At 36.8% G+C, this 27,031-nt stretch overlaps 2 long non-coding RNA genes across 2 annotated transcripts; both read left to right on the top strand.

Annotated features, from left to right (window-relative positions):
- The first annotated feature begins 6,013 nt into the window (after positions 1-6,013).
- On the top strand, positions 6,014-12,297 carry LOC149791244 (uncharacterized). The gene is made up of 3 exons (XR_016423163.1): positions 6,014-6,116; positions 9,200-9,281; positions 12,144-12,297. It is a non-coding gene; the product is annotated as an uncharacterized LOC149791244 (long non-coding RNA).
- A 7,223-nt stretch (positions 12,298-19,520) lies between these two features.
- Positions 19,521-22,389, top strand: LOC149791243 (uncharacterized). Its single transcript, XR_016423326.1, has 3 exons — positions 19,521-19,585; positions 20,004-20,162; positions 20,804-22,389. It is a non-coding gene; the product is annotated as an uncharacterized LOC149791243 (long non-coding RNA).
- The last annotated feature ends 4,642 nt before the right edge of the window (positions 22,390-27,031 follow it).

Genomic DNA, 27,031 nt, shown 5'->3' with positions numbered 1-27,031 from the left:
ATGTGTTTTTGCATGTCATGTTAAGTTTCAAATCTAAATACTAAATAAACGTGTAATAACATTATAAAATATCTTGTCATGTTTATGCTTTTTTTCAAAATTCTGAACATCATCGTTATGGCTAAATCTTCCTCATATACTCCTTCCTCTGCTATCAAAATGCTATCAAAATGCTATCAAAATCGATGAAGAAAAGTTCGATCGTTAGTATCTTCGCCTTCCCTTTAACATGTTGATTGCTGGACGGAGTGGTTCAAGCAAAACCGAATTTGTCAATTTGGTTGAGTACAAAACCCATTTAATCGATCGTCAATCCCAGAGATTCTTGAAGTGTTACAATGAGTGGCAATCTGAGTATGACCTCTTTCAAGAACGTCAAGGAGAATCCGTAGTCTTTGTGGAAGGCATTCCTCGTGAATACGACGGAATCGTGTCTGACACGAGTCCACCACATCTAGTCATCTTGGACGACATCTTAGGAGAAGACGAGGAAGAAATTAAATTTTGGTTTACATGCGAAGGGCATCATCGTAATGTCAGTATCATACGTTACCAAAAAGTTGTTGCAATAAGAAAAGCCCATTGTACCAACCGTCTCAGTGCTTGTTGTGTGGTTTTCTTAAAACGTCCATGATATAAATTTCAAGTGCAAGTGTTAGCCAAACAGTTAGGAACTCCGTAGCTGTTGTATGCGTACGTCGATGCCACACCCAAACACCTGATGCGTATTTACTAATCGATTTAAACCCGATTATTTACGATGTCGTACCAATCTGTTTCATAACTACTGCCAAGAAGAAGGGCTAGTCGTTCACGTTTATAAAACCTAGAAGAATCCTCTGACACTTCGTTTCTGTTTCACGTATTCTTAGCATGACCTCTCTCAATCTCATCTTCTGGCCAAATTGAGTCGTGCCATGAACGCCATCAGTGGCAAAACAAAACTACAAGTGCGTGCCCATGTGTTAGAAGCTAGTCTGATCGAACTTTACAATGGTTTACGGTAACATTTACTTCAATATACCATTCACATCCCACATCCAATCAAATGCTTTTATGACAAACACATAATGACCTATCACAACTGGGAGATTCCAGAATCGATACGCAAGCCAAAAAAACCCAAATCATTTTGATACAGCTCTATAGAAGTTGTAATCATTCGTTCTCTCATGAGGCACCCCAAAACTAGAATCTTTCCTTAAAGACGTTCCAAATAGAAAAGTGGTGGTGCCACGACCAAGTCACACTTCCAAAAATAATGTCTCAACAAAAAGAAAAACCCCATGAAAACAGTTTTTACCGGAGAGAGAATTTGTGCTGCTAGGATGCAAACGTACATACCCAAACCAAGACCTTAGTGGCAGTATCTCGTCGATCTTGCTGTTGCTAGTGATGTCAAACAACCGGAACCGATTGGCGTTTGTTTCTAATTTTCGTCTTTTGCGTCGGCAGCTTCAGCCACTAAAAAGTGCCTTCCCACAAGAACACATTCCAAGAGAGACTGGGAATGTTGCAACGTTTACTGGATGTATCTAAGCAAGAGCTGCCACGTTCTAGTCCGTTGAAAACCCCTCTGTGTCGAGTGATGCTCATCAAGATGATGATACGACGTACCGACAATCAGTGGAGACGCATTCTAGAACGACAAAAGCAAACATGTGCCAGGCTATTTGCTTCAGTGTTTCTTGCTCTTGAAAGAGAAAATATGTCACCCAAAATAAATGCACACCACTACTACTCTCCTGTTCAAATAGGGAAAAGGACAGGACTAACTCCTTCTTAAGCCATACACTGGAACGTGTTCTAATTACTGTTGAAATCCATCCACCCATGCGGAAACAAATCATTCAAACAGCCACGAAAGAAATTATCAATACCGTGTGCGAAAGGTGTTTGAATGATATGAAAGGAGCGGTGCCTCTGTCCAGTCACTAGAAAGAACGCTTACAAAATCATCGGAACATTCTTAGCTAAATGGTTAAAAGGAATGAGGTGGGTGCAACGCGGAAGCATTCTACCCATGCTGATTGGACACGTGCTCAAAGGAGTGACTGCTTCTTTGCTTGGAGGAGGTGGAAGATAATTCCCATGAAGTTAAATCAAAGTGGAGGACATCGATCATCAATGGCAAGCGGATTTTCCCGATGTCTCTCGTTTGGTCCCCTGCAATCGTGGCTACAAATATCTGCTTTGTGTCAAGGATGACTTTTCAACGAGCTCCGGAAAAGAAGCCAAGAAGTAAGTTCGACGACACAGATTTTTGATTACAGATAACGCCTCATGCCACAATATGGGATTCAACAACCGTCGCAAGATTAATCAAAGATTAGTTGGATACAGTTTAGAACTGTTGGGTTGTTTGCATTTTGAATGTGGATTGCAAGCCAAGTACTTGTTGAACAGACTGGATGCCCGCTTGAGACATGAAGTTGGAAACGACACCAGTCACACTTTGAGCAGAATGTCCGCCAAGTATCCGACCCAACGATATTACGTGTATATCCTCTTAAAATAAAAAACAGAAAAAGGTGAAGACAACAAGCTTTATGAAATTTAACAAATAATTTATTTCTCTAGAATACAAAGTGAAATATGAGAAAAAGGAACTTACGGCATTGCGAATTAAATCCAAAAATAATCCAAGAATTAAAGGTGCAAGTCCTAGTACTAAAATGTCCTGAATAAAACACAGTTCAAGTCCCGAAGAGATCAAATATTTAAGGTGATCACGTGTCTCATAGTCTGTGAAGTGCTGATATCTCAACAGTCTATTGTTGAATCACAGAAATATTATTCCAGGTTTAAATGCAGTATAAAATCCAATGAATGTCTTTACCCACGAACTTCGGCATAGCACTTTTGTATTTCCAGACAAAATAATCACTTGAATTCAATAATTTGAAGTAAATAATATTTAGACCTAACTGTCACAACATAATGCAACTTAAAGTGTTAGATGTTAAAGCACGACTGGTGAAATCCTCACAGTCACATGATAATATAGTTCTCTGCTTGAGCTCAGGTCACAATTAGCATTTTCTAAACACAACCATTACCTAATGGTTAATAACATTCTAGAATGATCTATTGAGCCTTGTTTATTTACAACACAATAACCTATAAACTTCATATGGGAATTTCCAAAACCATGACCATGATCAACATATGTACGCCTTCTTGTTTACCCGAATAATAATCCTGATAATAAGCTCATACTCATAGAGAATAATGAAACTAGTATTAGCTGTTTACATGCATGAAATAAATAAAGTAAAAATAAAAAGGACAATTAGGTCAAGCAGAAATGATTTCCATTTCGGACAAGTTCAAGCCCAGCATACAATGTTACGTGTAATGAAAAAAAAGAATAAACTAACAAACACATATTTAAATTATATATACATAACAACGAGTGGAAGTTAAAACCTTCACCGTAGCCGCTAATCTCTTTTACAAGGACAGTTACCCAAACGTTTAAGGATTGACATAGTCAGCAATACATCCTTCAAGAGAGACGTTGCTCTAAATCCTTTCGATTTTGAACACAACGAGGTGTCCAAGATATACGTCTGGCGAGATGGCGAGATTATGTGAGCCTGACCCGTGGAACCTAGCTTTGACAAGAAGAATTACTTGGTGTCGTATTTGTCCCTGTACGAAGCCGCCGGACAGCTAGGTGCAATACCAACCACAGCATTTCAAGCCATGATTATAAAGAAGGTTACGCATTGTGGGCATTTGATTTCAGTACGGACCAAGGCAGCGACTGGAAACATTTCAATCCTATCCATCATGGTATAGTTCGTGTGGTATTTCAGTTTGTACTATCTTTTCGCAACACGTTGAACTTCATCTTGTATGCAGAATGTGATAATACTCTAGATATCAACAGTTTGAGAGAAGTGTTTCAATACTATTAGAATCTATGGAAGAATATTATTCATCTTTTGAATACTATTCCTTTTTGGAGATGGAAGATAAGGATATCTTTGAAACAGAAAAAGAGAAGTAAATAGAGGCAGTCATGATCTTGATATAGTCAGAACAAGAACATTTAGTCGCTTCCTTTACTAAGTACCTGGCTGAAATTACAGCTCTGACCCACTAAAGTTGTTATGGATGTCAAAACAATCATCCAAGTCAAATTCAGCACGATAACGGCATCAGCCAAGAAGAAAAGTTGGAACAGTATCATGATGACGCCTGTGGTCACATCTCCGAAGAGAAAGTGCTGCATCAGTGGTGTAAAGACTTGCATGACCATTCCTCCCCTCCAGTGACTTTTTTGTTGAACAAATCGAAACTCTTTCCACATAGTAAAGATCGGTAAAGCGTAGCTACTTTCTTAAAATTTTCAGATAAAACCTCGGGATTGAATTGATGGCGTAATAATTACCGTGGAAAAAAGATAAACATGAATACCAGGGAACTTCATGACCTTCTGAGGCACAATTCCTACACAGTTTCTTGGAATCCTGTAGCAACCATAAAAGCAGTCAAATCTGTGTCATCAACATCGACGACAGTCATCTACCAATAAAACTTTGTTATTTAGTTAATATTTTGTTAAGCCGACAGGTCGTGGGACAATAAAGTCCCAAATGACCAGTGAGGCCTATCATGAGTGGAAATGGACCCAACAAACACTGATCCTGTCTACTGCAGCGTGAGACGTCGAGTTTGATTGGGTAATTCTCATATCACATTACCTCGGTTCCGTGCGCACACACTTTTCGGGGCACCTGATTTCCAGACAAGTGAGAACCGGCCCACACACTCGTATTTTGATATCCCGGAAAGGAGTGGAGGAATGGACCTAAACAGAGGCACCAAACGTCAACCGGAACGTCCCAAACACGCATGGGAGTACTCAATCTTAATTGATAAGCGGTTATCTAAAATGGGATAGATTCTATTACCAATTTCGCGCAAGCTACACGCGAAATTAGAGTCATGGCAATGAGTTATAAATGTACGTCGCATTCGCCATATGGCATGCGCGAAGGGTAATGCCCGCACCGCGGCCTAATTAATTAATCGCAGAGGAAGGAAAAAGAGCCTTATCCCGCAGTGCATGTATGGAAGTTTTGTATGTGATATGCGTTATTGTGTGTGATGGATGTTTTCCTTTACGTTCATGTTTTTGTCACATATAGCTGAGCCTTCGTCAGTCTTGGTAGGGCAAATGTTGGTCTAAAACGAAAAACAAAGCTGGAAAGACTGCATTTAATACATGACTTCATCTATGAAATCGTGTGTAGTATTTCGTGTTCATTTCTTTTCTTTTTTTCACAAATAATTACGTACATAGCGAAACGTTACCTGAAATTAAAATACAAGCATATTCAAGCTCGCTACAATATATGTCAGGCTCTTCATCTTATTTTACACACACCAATGGCTATCCTGAAGCTTCAGAATTTTCAGTCCAAGGATCACATTATCCGTCGCTGATTGCATTTCATCAGATTAACATAAGATCATACGTTGTCTTTTCTCTTTTATTCTAATAATTAATGGATATAATAACCGTGCTATCGGTAAAAATAAGGATTATACCGGTAATTGCCACACCATACCTATATCTTATGGATTTATACCGGTTTTAGCCATGTCATGCCTGTAACTTATAGATTTATACCGGTTTTAGCTATGCCATGCCAGTAACGTATGGATTTATGCCAGTAATGGCCATGCCATGTTTCTGATGGTTGGATTGTGACCGGTGATAGTCATGCTATGCCTATAACTTATGGATTTATACCAGTAATATTCATGATTTATACCGGTGATAGTCACGCTATGCCTATAATGTATGGATTTCTGCCAGTAATATTCATGATGTATACCGGTGGTATCCATGCCATGCATATATTGTATGGATGTGTACCGGTTATAAGTATGCCATCAGTAAAACCATAATTGTAGGTCATTTTCGTAGCATGTGCCGTTAGTTTTGAGAGCGTCTTTTATTCCGGTCTCATGCAATCTATATCCATTTCAGAGATCATGGTGAATAACGTAAGATTTATCCGAATATTTACCGCTGGAGCTTGCATCCTCTGTATTCTGACACCAGTCCTAAGTATAATTCCCATCTGCATATTTGAATTGTAAGTATAAACACCGTTTCAAAACTTCATTATCGCTTGGGTCTTGCAAACGTAACTATTGCGTATGTTCAAAATGATATAGAAAACAGCCATGCAATATTGCTACCTCACAAACACGAATATAATGGGATCAAGGTTTATAAGATAACATTTTCTGGAATGACATTGTGAAAGGTTGCAAATGAAAACATTATCATAGCAATCGAACAAAACAAATAATCGTCGTTGGTTTAATCCTCAATACGTACACATTCGAAGCCGCGGAGTTTTGTCATCCTCTAAGTTTCAGGCGGTAGACAACGACTGTTTAAAACCACAATACCTTTCTACAACCTTCTCCTTTACTGGGTTCATCCTGCAGGTCACCCTAACCGATGAATGTTAACATCCTGAGCGACCTGTTCAATTGTCTTACATATGGCTGATTCGTAAACATCAAATGAATATACGTAAAATACGTTTTTAATCGATTAACCCGAAATAAAAATGAAAATAAATTACCAGGGGCCTAGCAGCTGAAGTTGTAAAATTATTGTACACTTTAAATTACTTGGAGTATAGTGGAGCATTTCAACCAGCTACTAAGGTGGACCAAAACGACCTAATTGGGTTGGCAAAACCGGCCTGTTGTGTTTGGGCTTTGGCTTTAAGACAATTGACCAGATAAATACTTAGATTCATAATTAGTCAAAAAAGGAATGATTACGACAGCTACCAATACTGTTATAGGTGAAACAAAGTACATATGAAGTCTATATTATACGCCCCCACCCCCTTAGACCAAACATAATAATATTCTGTCCTGATGTGGTGTAAGTTATCGATAGAAGATGTTTTGAAACAGTATTTTAAGCAGGCGGAATATTTGATGTCCCTTGTCCCACCAACACAAATTTTGAACATGAGTGCAATTTTTTGTGCTATAAAACATCAATATTTACAGTGCTGGCGGACCGATTAATATTTGCAAACACCCGTATTTCGTGGTATAGAGGGACTAGCTCTTGTATACGGAGATGCTAAATGCTGGAGGTTTGTTGCCTTAAATTATGTGGGCGTGTGTACCTTCAATTCATTTTTCAAAGGAAAATTAGTTTCTGATAAAAAGATGCTTGTTGGCATGTTAATATCTTAAAGAGAATTTATATTTTTCTTGCCATTATTAAAGATCAAAACAAATCTATACTCCCAAGTTTTTCAAGCCACTTCGATTATTGGCTGGCAGAAGTGCTAGCAAATAAGTCACGCACGTAAAACGTTTGTTGCAAGTCTATGTATGATAACCATTACACGGGACCATGTATGTATATGTATATAATAAGCCATTGGATATTATTTCAAAATCAAGACGCTTTCACGTTAGCTTAAAACACAAAGGATGCGGAGGCATGTGTTTTTCACGAGTCCCTTAACTTGAAGAATGAATTGTTTGTTACGACTCTTCGTCCTTTAACCTAAGTAACAGAAAAGAGCGAAAACCATCAACATTACTAAGGTTCAACAAATAATATACTTCCTACGAATATACAATGAATATTTAAGGAGAACTTACAGTATTCCGAATCAAATCCCAAATAGTCATATTATTTCCATCACAAGTCCAAAATACATAGAGCATTTCGAATAAATTCCCGTGGTGTTCAGAATGATTTCCAATCATAAAATTAATATGTATCAACAGCCTTGAACAATGCACTCTTTATGTGTTTCATTAGTTCGATGAAAACTGAGGCTACACACATGTTCAAGGGTTGTGCTCAGGCAAGCATTGATGTAAATCATGTAAGAACATGTGGTCGTGAACCGTGATAGTTGACATTCTGAACCGTGTACGTAATATTATGATATTGGCTGTTTTGTTGAATACCGATCACGGTTGAATTATACCCAACCCCATGCCATTCCGCTTGTATGGGTACCTGTGTGTAACGTTCACGCGTGGGACTGTGAACATGATATTTGGACAATAACATTGGGGTTGACAAATATATTAAGAAAAAGTACAAAACCGCTATTATCATGCTACATTTTGTTTTCAAATAAATAAATCAATGTACATATATGACATATCACAAAAGATGCAAATTAATACAAGATATATGGCAATAATACTAGAAAAAGTCATACACTAAAGTTCTATAAATACTTAGTATGTGCTGAAATAAAGGTGCTTAATTGTTAAATGAAATCAAATCAGTAACTAAAATTAATAAGTAAATGAATACAATAAACATAAATAAAGTAGCTAAACAGTAACGTGAATACTGCGCAAGAATTTCATCCTCTTATGTGGACCAAACAGAATTGTTTAAAGTGATATTTAACATGTCATAACGAATCTATAAAACTCAGCATACTATTTGAAAAGTGTATCGACTATGTGATAACCTATATTTATTATGATAAAATGTCAAAAACAAGCTACTTGGAAGTGATTCGAACAAACTTAATTACATTACTACTAAAACTATATCTGTCTCCATCGCCCCACATGTATATTAGAGAGATCCTCAGTTTAGTGTAAGAATGTATTACCTTTTTAGAACAGTAATTTCCAAACAATGTGTTTAAAGAATGAATTTTAAAAAACCACGAGTATTGAAGCAATGGTAAGTGAAAAATAATTCCCCAGAGCTCAACTGTACGCGACATTGTGCAGCACTGTTTGCATCTGATCTCCGGAATGTATACTGACATTAAGGGATATTATTACCTGTTGAGATTAGCAGTTACAGATGTTTGTCGACTAGTCTGTACTGGACTTCAGTTGCATTTTGCTATCGGAAAAGGTGGTCGGTAAATACAATCGAAATTAAATAACTATTACACGTTATGTCTTTATTATGATAAATGTAATGGTTTCTTTCAGGAAAAAAGACTTCCTAATATTTGACAAAACGTAACCGTTACATTTATTTTATTCATTTATTATACTCACCTAAAATATGATATCATCTAGGATTAAGCAGAGACTGGTTTATTATTTCAAGGTCTTAAATATATAAGAAATATATTTTATGATTGATATACTAGGCAAAGGGTGAGGTTGAGAGAAATTTAATAAAATATTATTGACATTTCAGGAGAGATGGAAACATGATTGGATGTGCTGGACCTGGTGTAGGCATCCCAGTACTTTATTCCCTAATTATATTGATAAACCGGGTACGTATATCGTTGAAGTACAAATATAAACATTGTATTCAAAGTATATAGCCGTTTTGAAACATTTAGATAAATGATAATCTGCAAACATTTCTTTATATTGAATTATATGGTATACTTTGGATGCTCCTGATAAAAACGCTTTGATGCACACACACACACACACACACACACACACACACACACACATATATATATATATATATATATATATATATATATATATATATATATATATATATATATATATATATATATATATATAATGCTAGATGTCAAAATCATGGAAAAAGCATGAGGTCAAAAAGTACTAAAAGAGAAAGTGCAAATAAAAGCCGGACTTATTTTTTCTTAAGTTTTTACTGCATTTGGGCAAATTCCTTAGGATTTGTTTCCAATACTTAGATTAGAATACTTCATCTTAAGGACTAACAACACAAAGAGATATTTAGCTTTACAATAAGTAAATTAAACGGTATTCACGGTGCTATCAGTAAGTCAATATTTGATAATGCGATACACTATGTCAAGGCACTATTTCACAATGCCATAAACGATGTAAAGGCAATAGTTTACAATGCAATAACCCATATAAAGGTAATATTGGACAATGCGATCAACTAAGTCAAGGCAATATTTGATAATGCGATAAACCATGTAAACACAATATTGGACAATGCGATTAACTATCTCAAGGCAATATTCGACAAGGCGATAAACCATGAAGCATTTAATTTCATCATCAAAACAATACAATCTCTTTTACGGGGGGGTGGGGAATGTTAAATACTGACATCAACACTACAGAAGACTGAGACACCTATGAGATGAACAATAATTCTTCGGAAAGAGGAGTAGCAATTACATGACAAAAACGATATTAGACAAATTCGAAACAAAATCAGCAAGGTCTAAATATTTGAAGTAAAAATTATATCTTCTCTAATTGGATGTTTTTTCGTCAACTTTGTATATCGGCCTTACACAAATGGAAGCCTTCTTTACCATCGAAGATCAAACGAAAAAATATTCATATTTCCCAAACACTAGATAGGGCATGTGTGGTAAACAATAATATATCCTTCCACGTAATAGGTTGTGCTGTAGGTTACTGGGACATTTTAAACGGGGAAAGAAATTGTATATTCTACTAAATCAGTGATGATGATAAAATTAAAGCCATGTATTTCACTGTGTTGCTATTACATATGCTCTAAAGAGCCCATACAGATAATTGGAAATATGTACAATCACTGGACTGAATGCCGCCAACAATGGCATATTCCTCGCTATCTATAACAACAGGATACAAAAGCATGGGTGATAATTGATTTAAAACAGAATAAGAGAATCAACATAGATACGACTATATTATACATTGATAACAAGATAATTTAATGATTGTGCCAATGTTATACAATTCATAGATGTTAAAAACGTTAAAATTAAAATAAAAACGTAAGAAAACGCATTTTTTCTCAATAAATAAAAAACGAAAAAAACAAAACAAAACGTTCCAGTAGTTTTTAGGCAACACAGAAATCAATATTTTACTTATTTACACGCTACATACCAGCTTTAAAGTTTCAGTGATACAAATATGAAAAAATGTCAAAAGTTTTAAACCGTAGTCCAGATAACATTGAGTTTTTTTCTCACTTAATGTCGTTATCACCATCTGACTGATCTGACCACAATAAGGTTTCCTCCATATAATTTATATTGTCCAGCAAAAATAAAAAACGTATAAAAACCCCGCATTTTTCGAGGTAAAATAAAAAACGAAAAAAAAAAGTTTTTATCATCTATGTTATACATTGATAACAAGGTAATTTAATGATTGTGCAAGGTAGTACAATAGCACAAGGAGTACAGATAGTGAGCTGATAAGAAACAGAATACCAATGGTTGAATATAGTAGTAACTCTAGCATTTCGAATTACTTTTAGAGCTCATGACGCTGTAACTAATTTGTATGCGTCTTAGTGGTACAGATTGATGAGCCGCTACCATTGTCTTCTTTCATTGATCGTATTAAATGCATTAAATTGGTTTGAAATATTTGCATACATTTATTAAAATTCATGAGAAATATTACAGATACTCTCGCAACAAAGTACTTGGTTGAGCTTTATCTAATAATACTAATACATCAGTATTTATCATTATCATATAATAATTACTGAATGGTATGCACTTTTTACAATCAGGATTATAATATCCTCTTATTTGAATGTACCAAATGAATAAATATTTATCTGAGTACAAGATGGATAGTTAAACAAACACAACAGTTTATAACAATATAATTATATGTATGTACTGTTTGTCTCGATTTTATTTTATTATTTTACTAAATATCATTGTGGAAAAATAACTAATGACGTCACGAAGCAAAAAAAAGTTACTTGCGCTTAACTAAAGTACATTTATTAACGAAGACAGACGGTGTGTAATATGACATACCATATCAATATGACTCTGATTAACATGGGTATCGCTTTTATATACTACGCTCATACATTCTGAATAATGTGACGATCCACAATATTATTCTAGAAAATTTATTTTAATGAAACCACTGTTGACAAATTCGCGCCGTTTCTGCATATATATAATCAAAGTTATTTCGAATCTCATAAAACCGAGTGCTACTTTGTGCACTGCATTACGGTATTGTATTAGTACGAATTGTATTTCCATGTCACATCACTGCATTTCGGTATTGTATTAGTACGAATTGTAGTTCCATGTCACATGACTGCTGCTTCTACTACCACAGGCTCTTTAACGATTCTACACGTACGGGTTTGACAAATATTGCAAACACATTTATTTTCACATGTATTTTGCATTATACAGAGGTACGTGTTGTCAGGCTTCATATGGCTGAAGGAGTTTGTATTCCCCCAAAGACGAGATAATCAAGATGACAATTGCATTGCGGGGCAAATGAACACTGACCTTAGGAAACAATTCATCAGGACTTTGAGACCTTATTGTACGTCCGAACCAAGAGAAGGTCTGTATCACAGTTTTAATTTAGCCTTATAGTCCAGTCTGGCAGAAACATAACACAGTCAGAACAGTACGGCAATAATATTTGAGAAACGAAATGAATGCTAATAAATAAATAAATAAATAAATAAATAAATAAATAAATACAGCTTTTTACATCAGTTTAGTTCAGATGATACGAAAATCAAGTAATTAAACAAATAATGTACTTTTATAAAATGATGTTACGACCTATCCACTTCCCACAACACTCAAAAGAACACAGAACAGTATATGACAGATACTTGCTACAGTATCATGCTCGCGGGTTAACATGCTACTCTGTATAGTGCGTCCTCAATATGCAGTAAAGATCAAGGATATTACTTCGCTCTTACGACATGCTAGCTGGCATTGCAAAGCTGATGATTTAGACATCTTGTGCATCTCAGCAGACTTACTTCATTAATTCTGATAATAGGTGGACCTAAAATTTACGGCTGTGGTATTACTGCCTTACCTAATAATACTTCATTAATCCTGACCATAGGTAGACCTAAAACTTGCGGGTGTGGTATTACTGCCTTACCTAATAATACTTCATTAATCCTGACCATAGGTAGACCTAAAACTTGCGGGTGTGGTATTACTGCCTTACCTAATAAGACTTCATTAATTCTGAAAAAGTCAGACCTAAAGCTTACGGCTGTTTTATTACTGCCTTACCTAATAATACTTCATTAATCCTGACCATAGGTAGACCTAAAACTTGAGGCTGTGGTATTACTGCCTCACCTAATAAGACTTCATTATTTCTGAAAAATGCAGACCTAAAACTTACGGCTGTTTTATCACTGCCGTACCTAATAATTCTTCATTAATTCTGACAATAGGCAGACCTAAAACTTACAGCTGTTTTATTACTGCCTTACCTAGTTACTAATAAGAATAATTCCCAACTACATGGAAAAGTGCATGACGTTTAGGCTGGGCCAGTAGTAGTTGATTGACTCGGAAATTCGTGAGCAAGATTTTTGTAAATCTTTGGTATGACTCGGCCGGGGATCGAACCCACGACCTCCCGCATCCAAGTCGGACGCTGTAACCACTAGGCCACCGGAGAGGTCCCTTGCGTATGGAAATAACCGTTTTATAAACAATCGTCAAAAAGGTTGCGCCGCTAATATTAGAATGCTTACCTTGCTATATTCGGAATCTATTAGAGACTGGTAAAATCTGGCACAAATCAATTACCACCGATCGAGGTATTTCATTCGTCGCTCTCATGCTACGGTATTTCCACCAATGGCTATGAACACACAAAGGTTAGACCAAATCTGAATGTAAAGTCCTGTGTGAAACGCATGATCTGTGTTTGCATATTGATGTTGAAATGGAATCCGCGATGGGAAGCCACCGATACGCGCATGACATGTACTTATAACGTCTTCGCGAACGACGTGGATTAAAAACAGAGCAAATTAGATATTGTGAAAGGAAACAGCGTATGGGTGTGTATCGTTGCACCAAGGTGAGTATGTCTCCCTTTGGTACTAAACGGTAGATTTTCGAGAATGGAATGACTAAAATAAACCTTGGCTGAGTTCCATATCCGTATGAACGATTTGCAATTCCGCCTTACAAATGCTCTACCCGTATGCTTCACTGTACAGGGTTGAACCACCTTGGTTGCTTCGCCAAATAAATACAGTCAGAGATTGTAAATACATCTACAGACCCTACAGAGGCAGGAGCACGACTTTGTCCGCCCTCTAATTCATCGATTCACACCGATCTAAATTATTTCCTAGTGTATCTAGCGGAGGTTGTTCGTACCTAATAGTAACAACTTTTATCAATTTGCCTTTGTAGGCTTTAAACCAAGCGTTCGTGGGATTTTATTATTTAATTATTGTATGACTGTTAGTTACCGTCTTACCTACTCTCGATTTCACTCTCAAGTGCTAGTGCTCTGAACCAGAGACCGAGTGCCCATCAATACTTGTTATGCCTACTGATGTCCGAATAATCGTTTCTTAAGAGTGCGGTTAATTCGATGAACTTTGGCCTTGTCGCGATATATGTTAGCATATCCAGCACACACCTTCACCTAATAGTTTTTTTTTTTTTGTTTGCAACACAGCTACACCTCGGATAAGTTTTTGCCAGGATCCACTCGTTACAGACCTTAGCCATGTTAGATGTTCACGTGTAATACTTTTAAGTGCATCTACAAAATTTTAATCTTTAGAAGTCTAGGGCGCATATTTTGTATCTACTGGGCGCATACGCGTACGTACACAATCATGCAGAAGAAACAATAGATCAGCAGGTGAACAAACCCAACACGAGAAATTATTTTTTGGCGTTCGTTAGTTTAGTTTGCCACATCGTTTGTTCAGCTAATCACCTTGAGCCTCCTCGAAGGTGACACTTTTCTAGGGCAGCTCCACCATGTCCAATGGACGGGTTGTTGTTTTAGGGTTTAACGCCATTTTTCAGCACACGATAGGCTATACATGGCGGCCAGTATTAATGGTGGAGGAAGAACCCGGAAAACCCGGAAAGAACCACAGACCACGAGAAGCTACTGGCAAGCTTTCTCACATAACCACATTAGGCGAATCCGAGACTCGAACCCACGCAGACAGAGGTGAGATGGCAGTGATCCGTAACGTAGAGCGCTTTAGACCACACGGCAACTCGGGGCCCCAATGGACGGAAAGACCGTAGTAGATTGTGGACAAAGTAATCTGGGAAGCAATGATTTACTTATCTATGTTTGTTTCAACAATTATATCGATTTTCGTTTACCTCCAATTATAAACGTTTCGTTCATATCTACTTGGATGATCGATTTTGCAATGTCTTCTCTTAGTTCATGAATGATATTTTAATTCACGGATGATATATATATATATATATATATATATATATATATATATATATATATATATATATATATATATATATATATATATATATATATATATATCAGCACTTTAACGTTGTTTTTAATCTGATTGTGAAATGGTCAACATGGAATTGCATGTACTTGAATGAATCGTTGTAGGATGATGAGCCTTGTTATCATGTAATCAGAATTTTATGGATGAGCTTCAGTCGTGGCCAAGACGCCAATCACCTGCCATTTCTTTTTTCCACATTAGATGAAGCTGTTTATATTGACGACTTTGATTTGAATCAGGTTCATCTTTTCGTGTACGATGATGCGATGTTCAACATCAAGGTAACCCTACAAAAACATTTTCCTCATGTCGACAAAGAATCAAAGACGTGGTCTATGTGAATCTGTAATACGAATGCGAGATAATCGGTCAATGTTAATGGCATTTCGTGGCACTGAATATATTTGTAATATATTCAAACACATATCAAAACACGGAGACTATTGGATGCTTGTAAGTTATATTGGATAATCCAAGAAGATATATCAGAGAACGATGTAATAACAAAAAACAGCCAGGTACTTGACCAGTAGGTTAGAAAGGATAGCGCAAATATCACGCACATACAAGTCGTAGATGAAAAATCCTGCTCAATACTTTATTGAGCCAGCTCACCATGGGATTTTAATGACTCCCGTGTATTTTGCTGTTATTAGACCCACCGAATAGAAATATTACATGTTGAAAAGGCCATCTAAGGCACATCGTAAACACATGGACCTTAATGGCCTGAACTGGTATTTAAGGTATAAACAGGAACGAAATATTACACTGATCATTAGTGTATTGATTTTACGAACACATATGCAACCCAAATACGAACATGGACCCGGGCACCAAGCCCATACTTTACCCACATCTCCAATGGAAAGATTTCCCCCAGCCCAGGATGAAAGACAACATCGACAATTATTGCAATTACACACCGCCATGAACCCAAAGCAAACATTTATTTGTATAAAAAATGCCGACAGAAACATCGGAGCGAACTTCAAAGAAAGATGGTCTTGGTGGTTACAGAAGCCCTCACGATCTTCCAGATCGGCTGGAGACAATCGGGGGAAATGCACAATAAATCATTAATGAGGCTTCATAGACTTGTCAGCATTTGCTTACCAACAACATTATAGATCCAGGAAAATGTCTCTCGTTGGTGCATGACGTTATGGCAGACATCGATCATGTATAAGATCAGTATCATTCGTAGATCAACAATTGTCAATTCTAAGGCGATTCTTCGTGGAGTGTTACCTCGATGATTACAATCTCATCATCTAAACCAGAATTGTATGCGACTTTTCTACTATAATCACTGCTTAGTAGGTCAGGTCGCGCACTCGAGATGGAACTAGCGTAATTACTTGCTTATCGGATCTGTCATAATAACGGAGACTTGAACGGCAATAACTCGTTCGCCTTTCCGTCTGACTCTGACACCACGTGGAAAATTGTCTGACTTTCCACATGCGCTTACGAGCTTGATCGAATCAAAGAAGCGATCTGACGAAGGATTACATGGGTGACAAAACGCGATTCTAATTTTTCCATTCATGAACATGACCCTACACTAATATCTGCCATCTCGATGGAATCTTTAACATACAAGGTTGATAGTACACTGTCATCGTTGACAACGGTTCTTGGTTAGCATGACGATATTAAGATCTGTGGACCAAATAATTATGTGTGCAGGACCCGACAGTACCAGTTACTATATTGTGTTATAGATTGTCAGAACTACCTAAGCGATTCATGTTAATCTGAACTGTGACGACCTGTGATAATATCAGTGGCAGTTATGAAGCCTTGGGATTAGCAGTGCGAGCGTCGCACGGTTACCTATTGTTTTGGTTTCCTCGCACAAGGCCCGGGTGATCTAATATCGATTACTCCCATGCCCGCGTATCTTCCATGCGATAATCTCTGTTTAAGAAATCTTCTTTTAACCGTTGTAGATCATTACAGACCCACCATGTGCCTACACCTAGAGGCCTTGACAAAACAACTGTAGACATCGACCTGATGTTTACTAAAATAATAAATCCTGCCGGAGGTGTAATACCTACGCGCGTTGTCAAAGCAAGAATACCCTTTACAGGCCAGTTTACGGATGAAAATGTTTATCGAAGACACAAGTGTTTAACAGCTGTTGTTCAGCATGATTCTTTTTTATCTGCACTTTCCGTAACACACCGCCCAAACGTACAAAGGTGCTAGGAGTTTTCCTGAGTGATTCCATCTTCACATATCAATATTTATAGAAACTTTCAGAAGGTTAGTTTAACGGCCACTAATGCTCACGTTAGACGGAAATTGAAACGCCAACGAAGTAATCTGGCATGATACTAATGTGCTTTATTGATGGTATCGTTTAACTAAAAGTATACTTTAATGCCATCATTGTGTCCATCAGTTGCAACAAAAGCGAGTTTAACATAATTTATTATGTATAGCGGAACATCAGTAATTTCATTTCACGTGATAATCACAGGCCGTTTCAGTAACTATTAAATAGTGTTTTTTCAGTCAAAAATAATAACTAGTTAGAAATGCTTGTGTGTGTTGCGCCGATGAAGTGTCAACCTGGAGAGCAATTATACTTCGAGATGGTTTTACTAATAGAAGATCTACAATATGTCCTCAAACTTACCGATGTGAGAAAATAATCGAAGAGGGAAAACAGCTGCGTCATAAATTACCCAGAAAACAGCGCAACTGGTGAAATATAAACGCATTATTCTAGGTGTAGATTCTATTTTCGGAATCACTCAATCCACCACAGGCTGTGGCGGAAATCATAACTGCTGAACCTATTACAGACAAACCACTCTGAATTCTTATTGGAGGCTTATGAATATTAACCATTATATGTCTGGTTTGGATTTTTACTTAGCTTGAACAATGTGAGTCATATCGCTACGATGTCTGCAATGTGTTAGTTAATAGTGATGTCTAGCATTGAAGCAACATGCCACATATATATGGCATAATGTCTAACCGATTCACATTATCCTGACACCAGGCCGACCATTCCTAACACTAATCTCATAATGCTGAACGCCAATAGCTGCTAGTACCATTTTTATGAAACTTTTGTAACTCAGCCTGGGTTCGAACCCGATACCTTCCACATCTGAGGGGGACGCTCTAACCACTAGGCCACCGGAGCGGTGTTGCGATGTTGATAAACAATTTTGGTACGGCTGCTTTCGCTAATACGTGCGTATTCAAAATTTATCGAGGTGGCAAAAATAAGTCTCAATATAATTACTAAGCTTTACTCAGTGGCTACTGAGATTAAATGATTACCAAACTTTATTCGATGGCTATTGATGAGAAATGATTGCCAAGCTAAATTCAATGGCTACTGAGGGTAATGATTACCAACGTGTATTCGATCGCTACTGAGGGTAATGATTACCAACGTGTATTCGATGACTACTGAGGATAAATAATTAGATGACTGAGTTTGACATTGTACTGGCGGAAAAGTAAAACCACCGGTGACTCCGAACACAGATACAGAACCGAAACTAGCCAAAACCTGCATTAGATTTACAGGCAGAGACAAAAATGTTTCCAAGCGCATTTATGCTTTCAGGATTTTGGATCATATGCATCAATGTTCTGATTTTGCAATCAGTGATTGACATTAATACTAAGATAATAACTCTTTTGTTTGGCTACTGGTCTAGGTTGAAATCGTGTTCCCCAAAGGCTATAATCTGTAATAGGTGCATCATGGTAACATTATTTCGAGACGCGTGCGGATTATAATCCCCGGTTTGCGTCTGGGTTCCGATCCGTGCTCGTGTTTTCTAAGGACAAAGTCATGGGGGTTGAGGTTTCTGAAGGCTTTGACTTGGATCAGTAACACAAAAACAAAACCCTATTATCATACTCCTAACTTTAAGGGTCAGCTCATGTAACTTCTGGTTTTTAATTTCTGCAATAATGAAAGAATTTGACGACTTAACGTTTGAAATGGCCCCAAGATTTACATATAGGTCGCCTTGTAATGGTAGAAAGGTTTCTGAAGGGCTGTTTCCGTTAGAAACTTAAAGAGTACAATTACATTGATGCACATTACTCTGATAAGAAAAATGGATTAGTAACTCATAATTTGATTATGACTTACGTATTTTATCTATGTATATTCATAGTTTAGTTTTGTCCAACGTGTAAACCTCTGCAACATGTGTCTGTGGTCTGTAAGATGCTTAGATATTGTTATTATTATTATTATTATTATTATATCACTGTCAGATGAAACGTGTTCAATATGTCTACAAGGCAGAAGCTGGGTCAAGAAATTCAGTGAGCTACCATGTAAACATGGTAAGTACCACGCCCCAAGTTTTTAGTCATTTCAAGATTATTTAATTCTTCCGTTCTTTCTTATTTCTTTATATTCTATCTTTCCTTAACCGAATGTGTGCAATTTAGAATTGCCGAGTTTGCTATTATATGGAAAGGTTTCCAGTTGTTTATTTCCGTATATGGAAACAGTCGTGTTGTTTATGGTCATATATGAAAAAGGTTCAGTAGTTTTCATCCGAGGTTCACGATAAGATGATTTTAGTTTATATTTCAAGATGGCAAACACATTGCCTCTGCTGTCGAAGAATGTCCTTCTGTGCCATCTTTAAATGGCGTGCTAAGATGTTCGATTTTAATCGCTCAGCGTAGACTATACAATTTTGTCATAGTACAATTGTTTATATTGTTAGCTAATTAAGAGTTTTAAAATTTGCAGTCTTCCACAGCAGCTGCATCTTACTTTGGATCAAACGACAAGTTGAACCTAGTTGCCCTCTGTGCAGAAACAAAGATCCGCAAGGTATCTCGCATTTTCGAGAAAATCCAACCACGGCCATACATGCAGTTTCTTTGAATATCGAAGAGAATTATTCAGGTAAATGTTTTCAAAATGTATGCATATCCAAGCATTGACATCATGGAAAATCAGAGGATGATTCGCCAACTACTTAGAAGTTACAAAAACAAATCATTAAAGTTGTCAGACCATTTTAAGTACGTGAGAAATGTTGAATTTTATAAAGTTTTGAAATTATATATTTATTATATTTTACATAACGCATACTAAATATTTGACTTCTGGGGTCCTATCTAACAGCAACACAAACTATAATATGTGGTATAGTAGTTAACATTCATGCCTAGGTGATTAGTTTGACTGGATAATATGCAATTGAATCCTTTGTCCAACGTTTGATTCACGGTAGCCGCATTCACCGGAGTCATCAATTGCATGGGGTGTCTATAGTCATTTCAATTATACGGTATTATTATTGCAATCGGGGTATTTATCTCGTTTGGTTAATAGTCTAACCGACGTACAATTTTATTTTTCTATTGCGCCTCTTGCTATTTTTCATCATCGTTTTTAAATTTAGGTTGAACAAAACTGCTTTATTCAGCTCATAGCAAATTTTAAACACTATATTTTAAACCAGTTTACATTTTCCCTCCAGAATTACGAAATTTTTAATTGATATATAATTCTAAAATGATTGTATATATCGTACTTTTCAGGATGTGTACAAACCACTGACAACAGTCCGAAAGAAACGGGAAGTTTGGAAGCTATTCTTCATTTATGATGAAATGAAAAAAAAAAATATCTAATTTGTATATGCAGTAAGATATCATAGAACTTCGTAGTCACTTTTAGAATTTCAAGAAAGGGCAAATGAATGTATTGAAAACTACTTTTGATTCAGTAGAACAAAAACATAACTAAGATAATATTCCCTGGATGCGATGAAATATTTAGTTGCCATATAATTACAACTGCGGCATTGAACGTAACTGATTGCAGAAGTGTGGGATATCTACAATTGGTGACTTGTATTCAAGGTTTGGTTTTATGTTAAAATGCGCGAGGGATGTCCATTTAATTTTCGGAGATGGTGAACTTGAGAGTTTCGTACCAGCCTGTATATCATATGCAATGAGAAATCCGATAAACGTAAGCTCTCTATCTGTGGACTGCACCACAGACGCTGTACTGATAGGCTCCACTTGGTATCTTCATAGGTTCGACTTAGTATATTCATAGGCTCGACTTAGTATCTTCATAACACTTATTTTATCAGGAAGCTGCCCACTTTACAGATCGAAATTTTTAGCTGTAGAAGCTGTTTGACTGTTGGCAGCTGTAGAGCCTTTTGGCCGTCTGGGTGTGTCTGGAATTTTGTAGTACGAATTTAACCGTAGCGCTAGTAGCTTGAATGCAGAGTTGCTGTTCAAGGTGGGTTGTTGAATGTTGTATAACCTGTGTGATGCTGCTGTCCGTGATGGATAATGGTAATTTCGTGTTGAGAGACCAAAGCTTACGCACCAACACTAAGCCATGAAAGATGGCTTTTGTGGCATCCTTATGCAGACTGGAAGGGGCGGGACATGCGTGGTGGCTCCGTCATCATCAGACAGAACGCTGGGAATGAAGATACTTTGTGGTCGTCAACTGGACCCCACAATGTGTATGTTACAGTTATTAATTTATCAGTATCAACATTTGAGTGAAATCTTATGTATTTGTACACATCCTACTTGTGGATCAATTAGTATCCTTATTAGTAAGAATTCCATACTTAATTCACCTTTGATGAATAATCATGACGTCTTTATGATTTTGTAAATTCATACTTTGAAACTCTTGAAGGTAGATGCAATACTGTTCATTTAGTTTAGTTTCTAAACATTGACCATTCTAGGTGATAGATCCATAAATCATTCATATTTATTTATAATTTCTACTCATTAATTCTTGTTGATTACTCTTTAAGTTGCATGTTATGGCTCGTTCCTTTGAGAAAAATTATTTTCCTTATCTCAAGTTTTTAACTCGGTTTGCATCATTTTTTTAACTCCATTACCAAATTCAATGCGCAGGATTTTTGTTAGATTTAGTCACGTGATAAATAAACATCTTATTCCCGAACCCGGATCATACTGTTACAGTCGTTTCAGAGTATATCTGGATATTCGTTAGGGATAGAATTAAATTTCCTGCAACATATGATTAATATTAAGATTAATATAAATATTGTTGTCTGAAGCAACCTTGCTGAATTAAATATCCATATTTTTATACAGATTATGGATATTCTAAATTTCGTTTGATGCTAATTCTTTCTAACAACCGCAACGAAGCAAATCGAAACACTTAGGAGACATGTTTAGATTTGTCTTATCTTTCTTTACCCATTTAATATTAAATTGATTTATTGGATAACGACTGACTGCGAACACAACTGCAAGGAATATATACACCAACATACTGTCAACGATAATATTTTCCTAGTGGATGTGATGACTGGTATATACACTGAAGCCGAAATTGACCAAGGGGCATAATGTGGGAGGAAAATAACGGATATATCCCTGAAAAGTGCACACATCTAATGTAAGCCACCCCCCAACAGATAATGGTCTGTCCCTTAGTACGCACTAGATATATAGATGAAGTCTAAGTATGTTGATGACGATAAAAACAATATTCCTGATTGAAATTAAAATTCTGTGACAGTTGAGATATTCTAATTACGGAATTGACAGCGATATACACATATACATACATTCTTTGCATTTAAAACTGTGATCTTGATGTTTTACTTGTTTCGTCACATTACCGCAGTGCCAGGGGAAATCTATGGTCATGCTTCTACATTATTCACTTCATTGTTCATGCTATATGTTTTTGTGTATATCCTAGATAAACAAAAACATTTTGTGTCCAAAACAGATAATGCCCGTCATGTCACTCGCTTTCGACCTTTTACAGTTCTGCTTAGGCACTTCAGTTAATTAGAACATCAGTGTATGCATCTTGAGTGCAACATGCTAGGCATCTTAAGTAATCACTGTGGGAATTTTGACTACAACATTGTAGGCATCTTGAGTACAACATTGTTGGCATCTTGAGTGCATCATTCTAGGCATCTTGAGTACAACATTGTAGGCATCTTGAGTACATCACTCTAGGCATCATGAATCTAACATTGTAGACATCTTGAGTGAATCATTCTAGGCATCTTGAGTATAACATTGTAGGCATTTTGAGTGCATCACTCTAGACACCTTGAGTACAACATTGTTGGCATCTTGAGTACATCACTGTATGCATCTTGAGTACATCAATGTAGACATCTTGAATCCATCATTGTAGGCAATTTGAGTACATCACTGTATCATTCTTGAGCGCAACATTATAGGCATCTTGAGTACAACATTGTAGATATCTTGACTACATCATTGTAGGCATCTTGAGTACAACACTGTAGGCATCATGAATCCATCATTGTAGACATCTTGAGTACATCAATATATTCATCGTGAGTACAACATTGTAGGCATCATGAGTACATCATTATATTCATCGTGAGTACCTCTATAAACAGCATAGAACATTCCCCCTCATTTTAGAACATTTTAAAGGAGAAAAAAAATCTAAAAAAAACCCCCAAAAACCCCCCCAAAAAATCGCAAGAAACACCAGGCAAATGCAACAAGAAACCAGTGATGTAAAGCAAGCAGGACCGTTCCCGAGCTCTCCTTCCCACTAATGACAGCCAGCCATTCAACTGTAAGGGACCTTTATGGACCCACAGATTGATGCCAAACTATCAGGGTTCCTTGAATCCATACAAGCCTGGGGGAGGTGGTACCATCCTCTTCCCAAGGAACAACTAGCAGGATGGGGTTCAGTTAGAAAAAAGTGGCACATGCACAATTGTGCGCATGCCACTATAATTAAACTCAACAACAACAAGTATAACATTGTAGGCATCATGAGTACATCATTATATTCATCGTGAGTACAACATTGAAGGCATCTTGAGTACATTTGTTAAGCATTGAGACAAAACAAATCAATGTAAGTTCCTTTTTCCCTGCTATTAATCCTCAAACTCAGGACAAACATAAAAGTTCCTTAAGAGCTGACAAGGGACCGTAAAGGTCAGAAATATGATTAAAGACGGCTTCTAAAGGTCCGAAAATCTATTAAATCTTCAGTTAAATTTGGCAATCATATCCAAGATGATTGGGGGTGGGGGTGGGGGATATAGTCGTTTGAATATTTTGAGTGATTGTTTCCGGAATATCTCACACTAGTTTATGGTTGACATATTCCACAACATTGTTTTTTAAACGACTATAAAATGCGCTTATGGACAATATATTTGGTCGAGAGAGAACACATGAAATTCCAGAGAAGAACCACTGACCTATCGGCAACTGCTAGTAAGCTTTCTCACATATTGAGCTGAGACTCAACCGCACGCAGACAGAATGAGATTTCAGTGATCTGTAAAGGAGATCACTATAGACTATTCGGCCACCCTGGGCCCCACAACTTAAATGATTTGATTTTTAAAGTCTTGACAACTGGCCGCTGTACATCATATTAATACGAAGTATACATTCACATTACTTGCTTTTACGAAATTTAAGAAAAGAATGGGGGCAATTTTATTTTTGTTTAATGGCAACTTTATAGTTGTGTCATGATTCCAAAACCTGAGTAAAAATCCCATCTGTAAAGCAATATTGGAGTCAACTTTAAAATATAAGACTGAGGGTGGGGAGGGGTAATTCCTTTAGGGATTGACTCAAGGCAGGATGACTGTCTAAAAAATTTTCTAGTTCTGATCTTCTAATATGTAGGGTTGTGGTGACTTTGACATGACCTCGATACCATACCATGTCTTTTTATCATTTTGCAGTGTCACACACAGTGTGTGTGTGTGTGTGTGTGTGTGTGTGTGTGTGTGTGTGTGATTTGGATATTTTAACGTAGCTTTAACAATTGTTTAGTCATATCGCTACGATGTCTGCAGTGTGGCAGTTTATAGTGATGTCTAGCACTCAGACATCATGCCGCAGACATGTTGCATGATGTCCCACACAGTCACATTATCCTGACACCAGGCTGACCAGTCCTAATACTAACCTCTTAATGTTGAGTGCCAAGCGAGGCAGTTGTTAGTACCATTTTTGTAAGTCTTTGGTAGGACTCGGCCGGGGATTGAACCGAAGACCTCCCGCATCCTAGGTGGACGCTTTAACCACTAGGCCACTGGAACGGTCTGTATCACACATTATCAAACCGAGAGTATAACGAATAGAAATGGCGATGCTTTGAGCGATGTGACTATTCAGAAATTTGACATTATGGTTACCTTGTGAGACGGGATTTGACTTTCAGAGTTTAAGTGTTCTGTTGCAAAATCTTTGTGTGTGTGTGTGTGTGTGTGTATGATTTTGGATGTTTAACGTAGCTTTAACAATTTTGCACTCATATCGCTTCGATGTCTGCAGGGTGGCAGTGTACATTGATGTCTAGCACTGAGGTGTCATGACGCAGACATGATGCATGACGTCCCACCTTCACATTATCCTAACAATAGACCGACCAGTCCGAACACTAACCTCTTAATACTGAGAACCTAGCGAGGCAGCAGTTTGTACCATTTTGTATAAGTCCACTAGACCACCGAAGCAGCCTCCTGTAAACGAATTCGAGCTTGCAAAGCTTACTTTTTACCTTGTTGACTTCTGGTAGAAAATGCTGCCAAACTCACTGGGTAAACAAAGAAATATTGGGATAACAATATTCGATAAAAATATTCGAAAGACACTATCATAATTTGAATGTTCGAGTATTTGTATATCCCGTTAAATGACCATAATCTTTTACTTTTTCTTGTTCTTTTAAATGATTGATATACACGTAATACATAAACCCTATTTTATTTTCTTTTATTAATTTGCATATGGTTACTTGGCATGACGCTATGTACTGAGGAGGATCCATAGAAAACATGACAGGCACTAGTCGCTCACTTTTCTAAATGTTTTCGTTAGGTAATCGCTTTTATTTTCACATGATTTTAATTCCATTATTCCAAACTATATACCGTTCATTCTGCTTCAAATAATTGATTGCAAAAGTTTGTTTCTCTCAACAAACACCATTGATTTTTCTTTAACTCTGTTATCGTGCTCTCAACACTTTTTAGCCAAGCAGTTAATGTACGAGATGTTGGGGAAACAATTTACGGTGATTGCCTAATACAGTTTTGAAATTTGCAATGTCATTGCATGTAATTAAAGTATATACAACGTAGCTGGTTTGTCCTTTGCTTCATTGGTCACGTCACACTCGGTTGAGTTCTTTGCCTTGGGACGAGATCTAGATAAGAGAGCCATTAGAGTGTTTGTATCCTCGAACGTTTATTGTTATAGTAATTTTCATTTGATTTTAAGGGCTTTTCGTATTCAATAGCAGATATACTTAGGCTAGTCGCTTAAAATAATCCACCATTTAGTACGCATGCATAATACATACACCGCAACCTTCGCATTTGATCAATGCGATATTGCAATAAACCACGTTATCTTTGATTTTCGCAGGCTGCGAAAGGCCTTTTGTTGTAGTTAGAGAAACACATAAGGAAGCAATTTCCATACAAACATTAATTTCGAACAATATTATTGCAGAAGCTAAAATTTAGGCGAATCGGAAATATTGTACGGAAATTAATTGAAACACAGGTAAGTTAAAATAACCTGAATTTGTGTACGGAATATAATGCTTTCCAACAAAACTGATGTCTGCTCACTACATGTACTAATTAAATTTCCGGCACATTTTTTGTTTTGTTTCAGGTGTAAATTTCAAATGTTCTTTATATGTAGTTCTTTCGTGGTTGTATGCCATTGTATTTATAAAATGAAGCTATTTCTAAGTGAAAT

The sequence above is a fragment of the Sinohyriopsis cumingii genome, chromosome 9 (genome assembly GCF_028554795.1).
Source record: "Sinohyriopsis cumingii isolate HCF-2022 chromosome 9, ASM2855479v2, whole genome shotgun sequence".
In the NCBI taxonomy this organism is placed as follows: domain Eukaryota; kingdom Metazoa; phylum Mollusca; class Bivalvia; order Unionida; family Unionidae; genus Sinohyriopsis; species Sinohyriopsis cumingii.
This window is presented reverse-complemented; position numbering and strand designations above follow the sequence as displayed.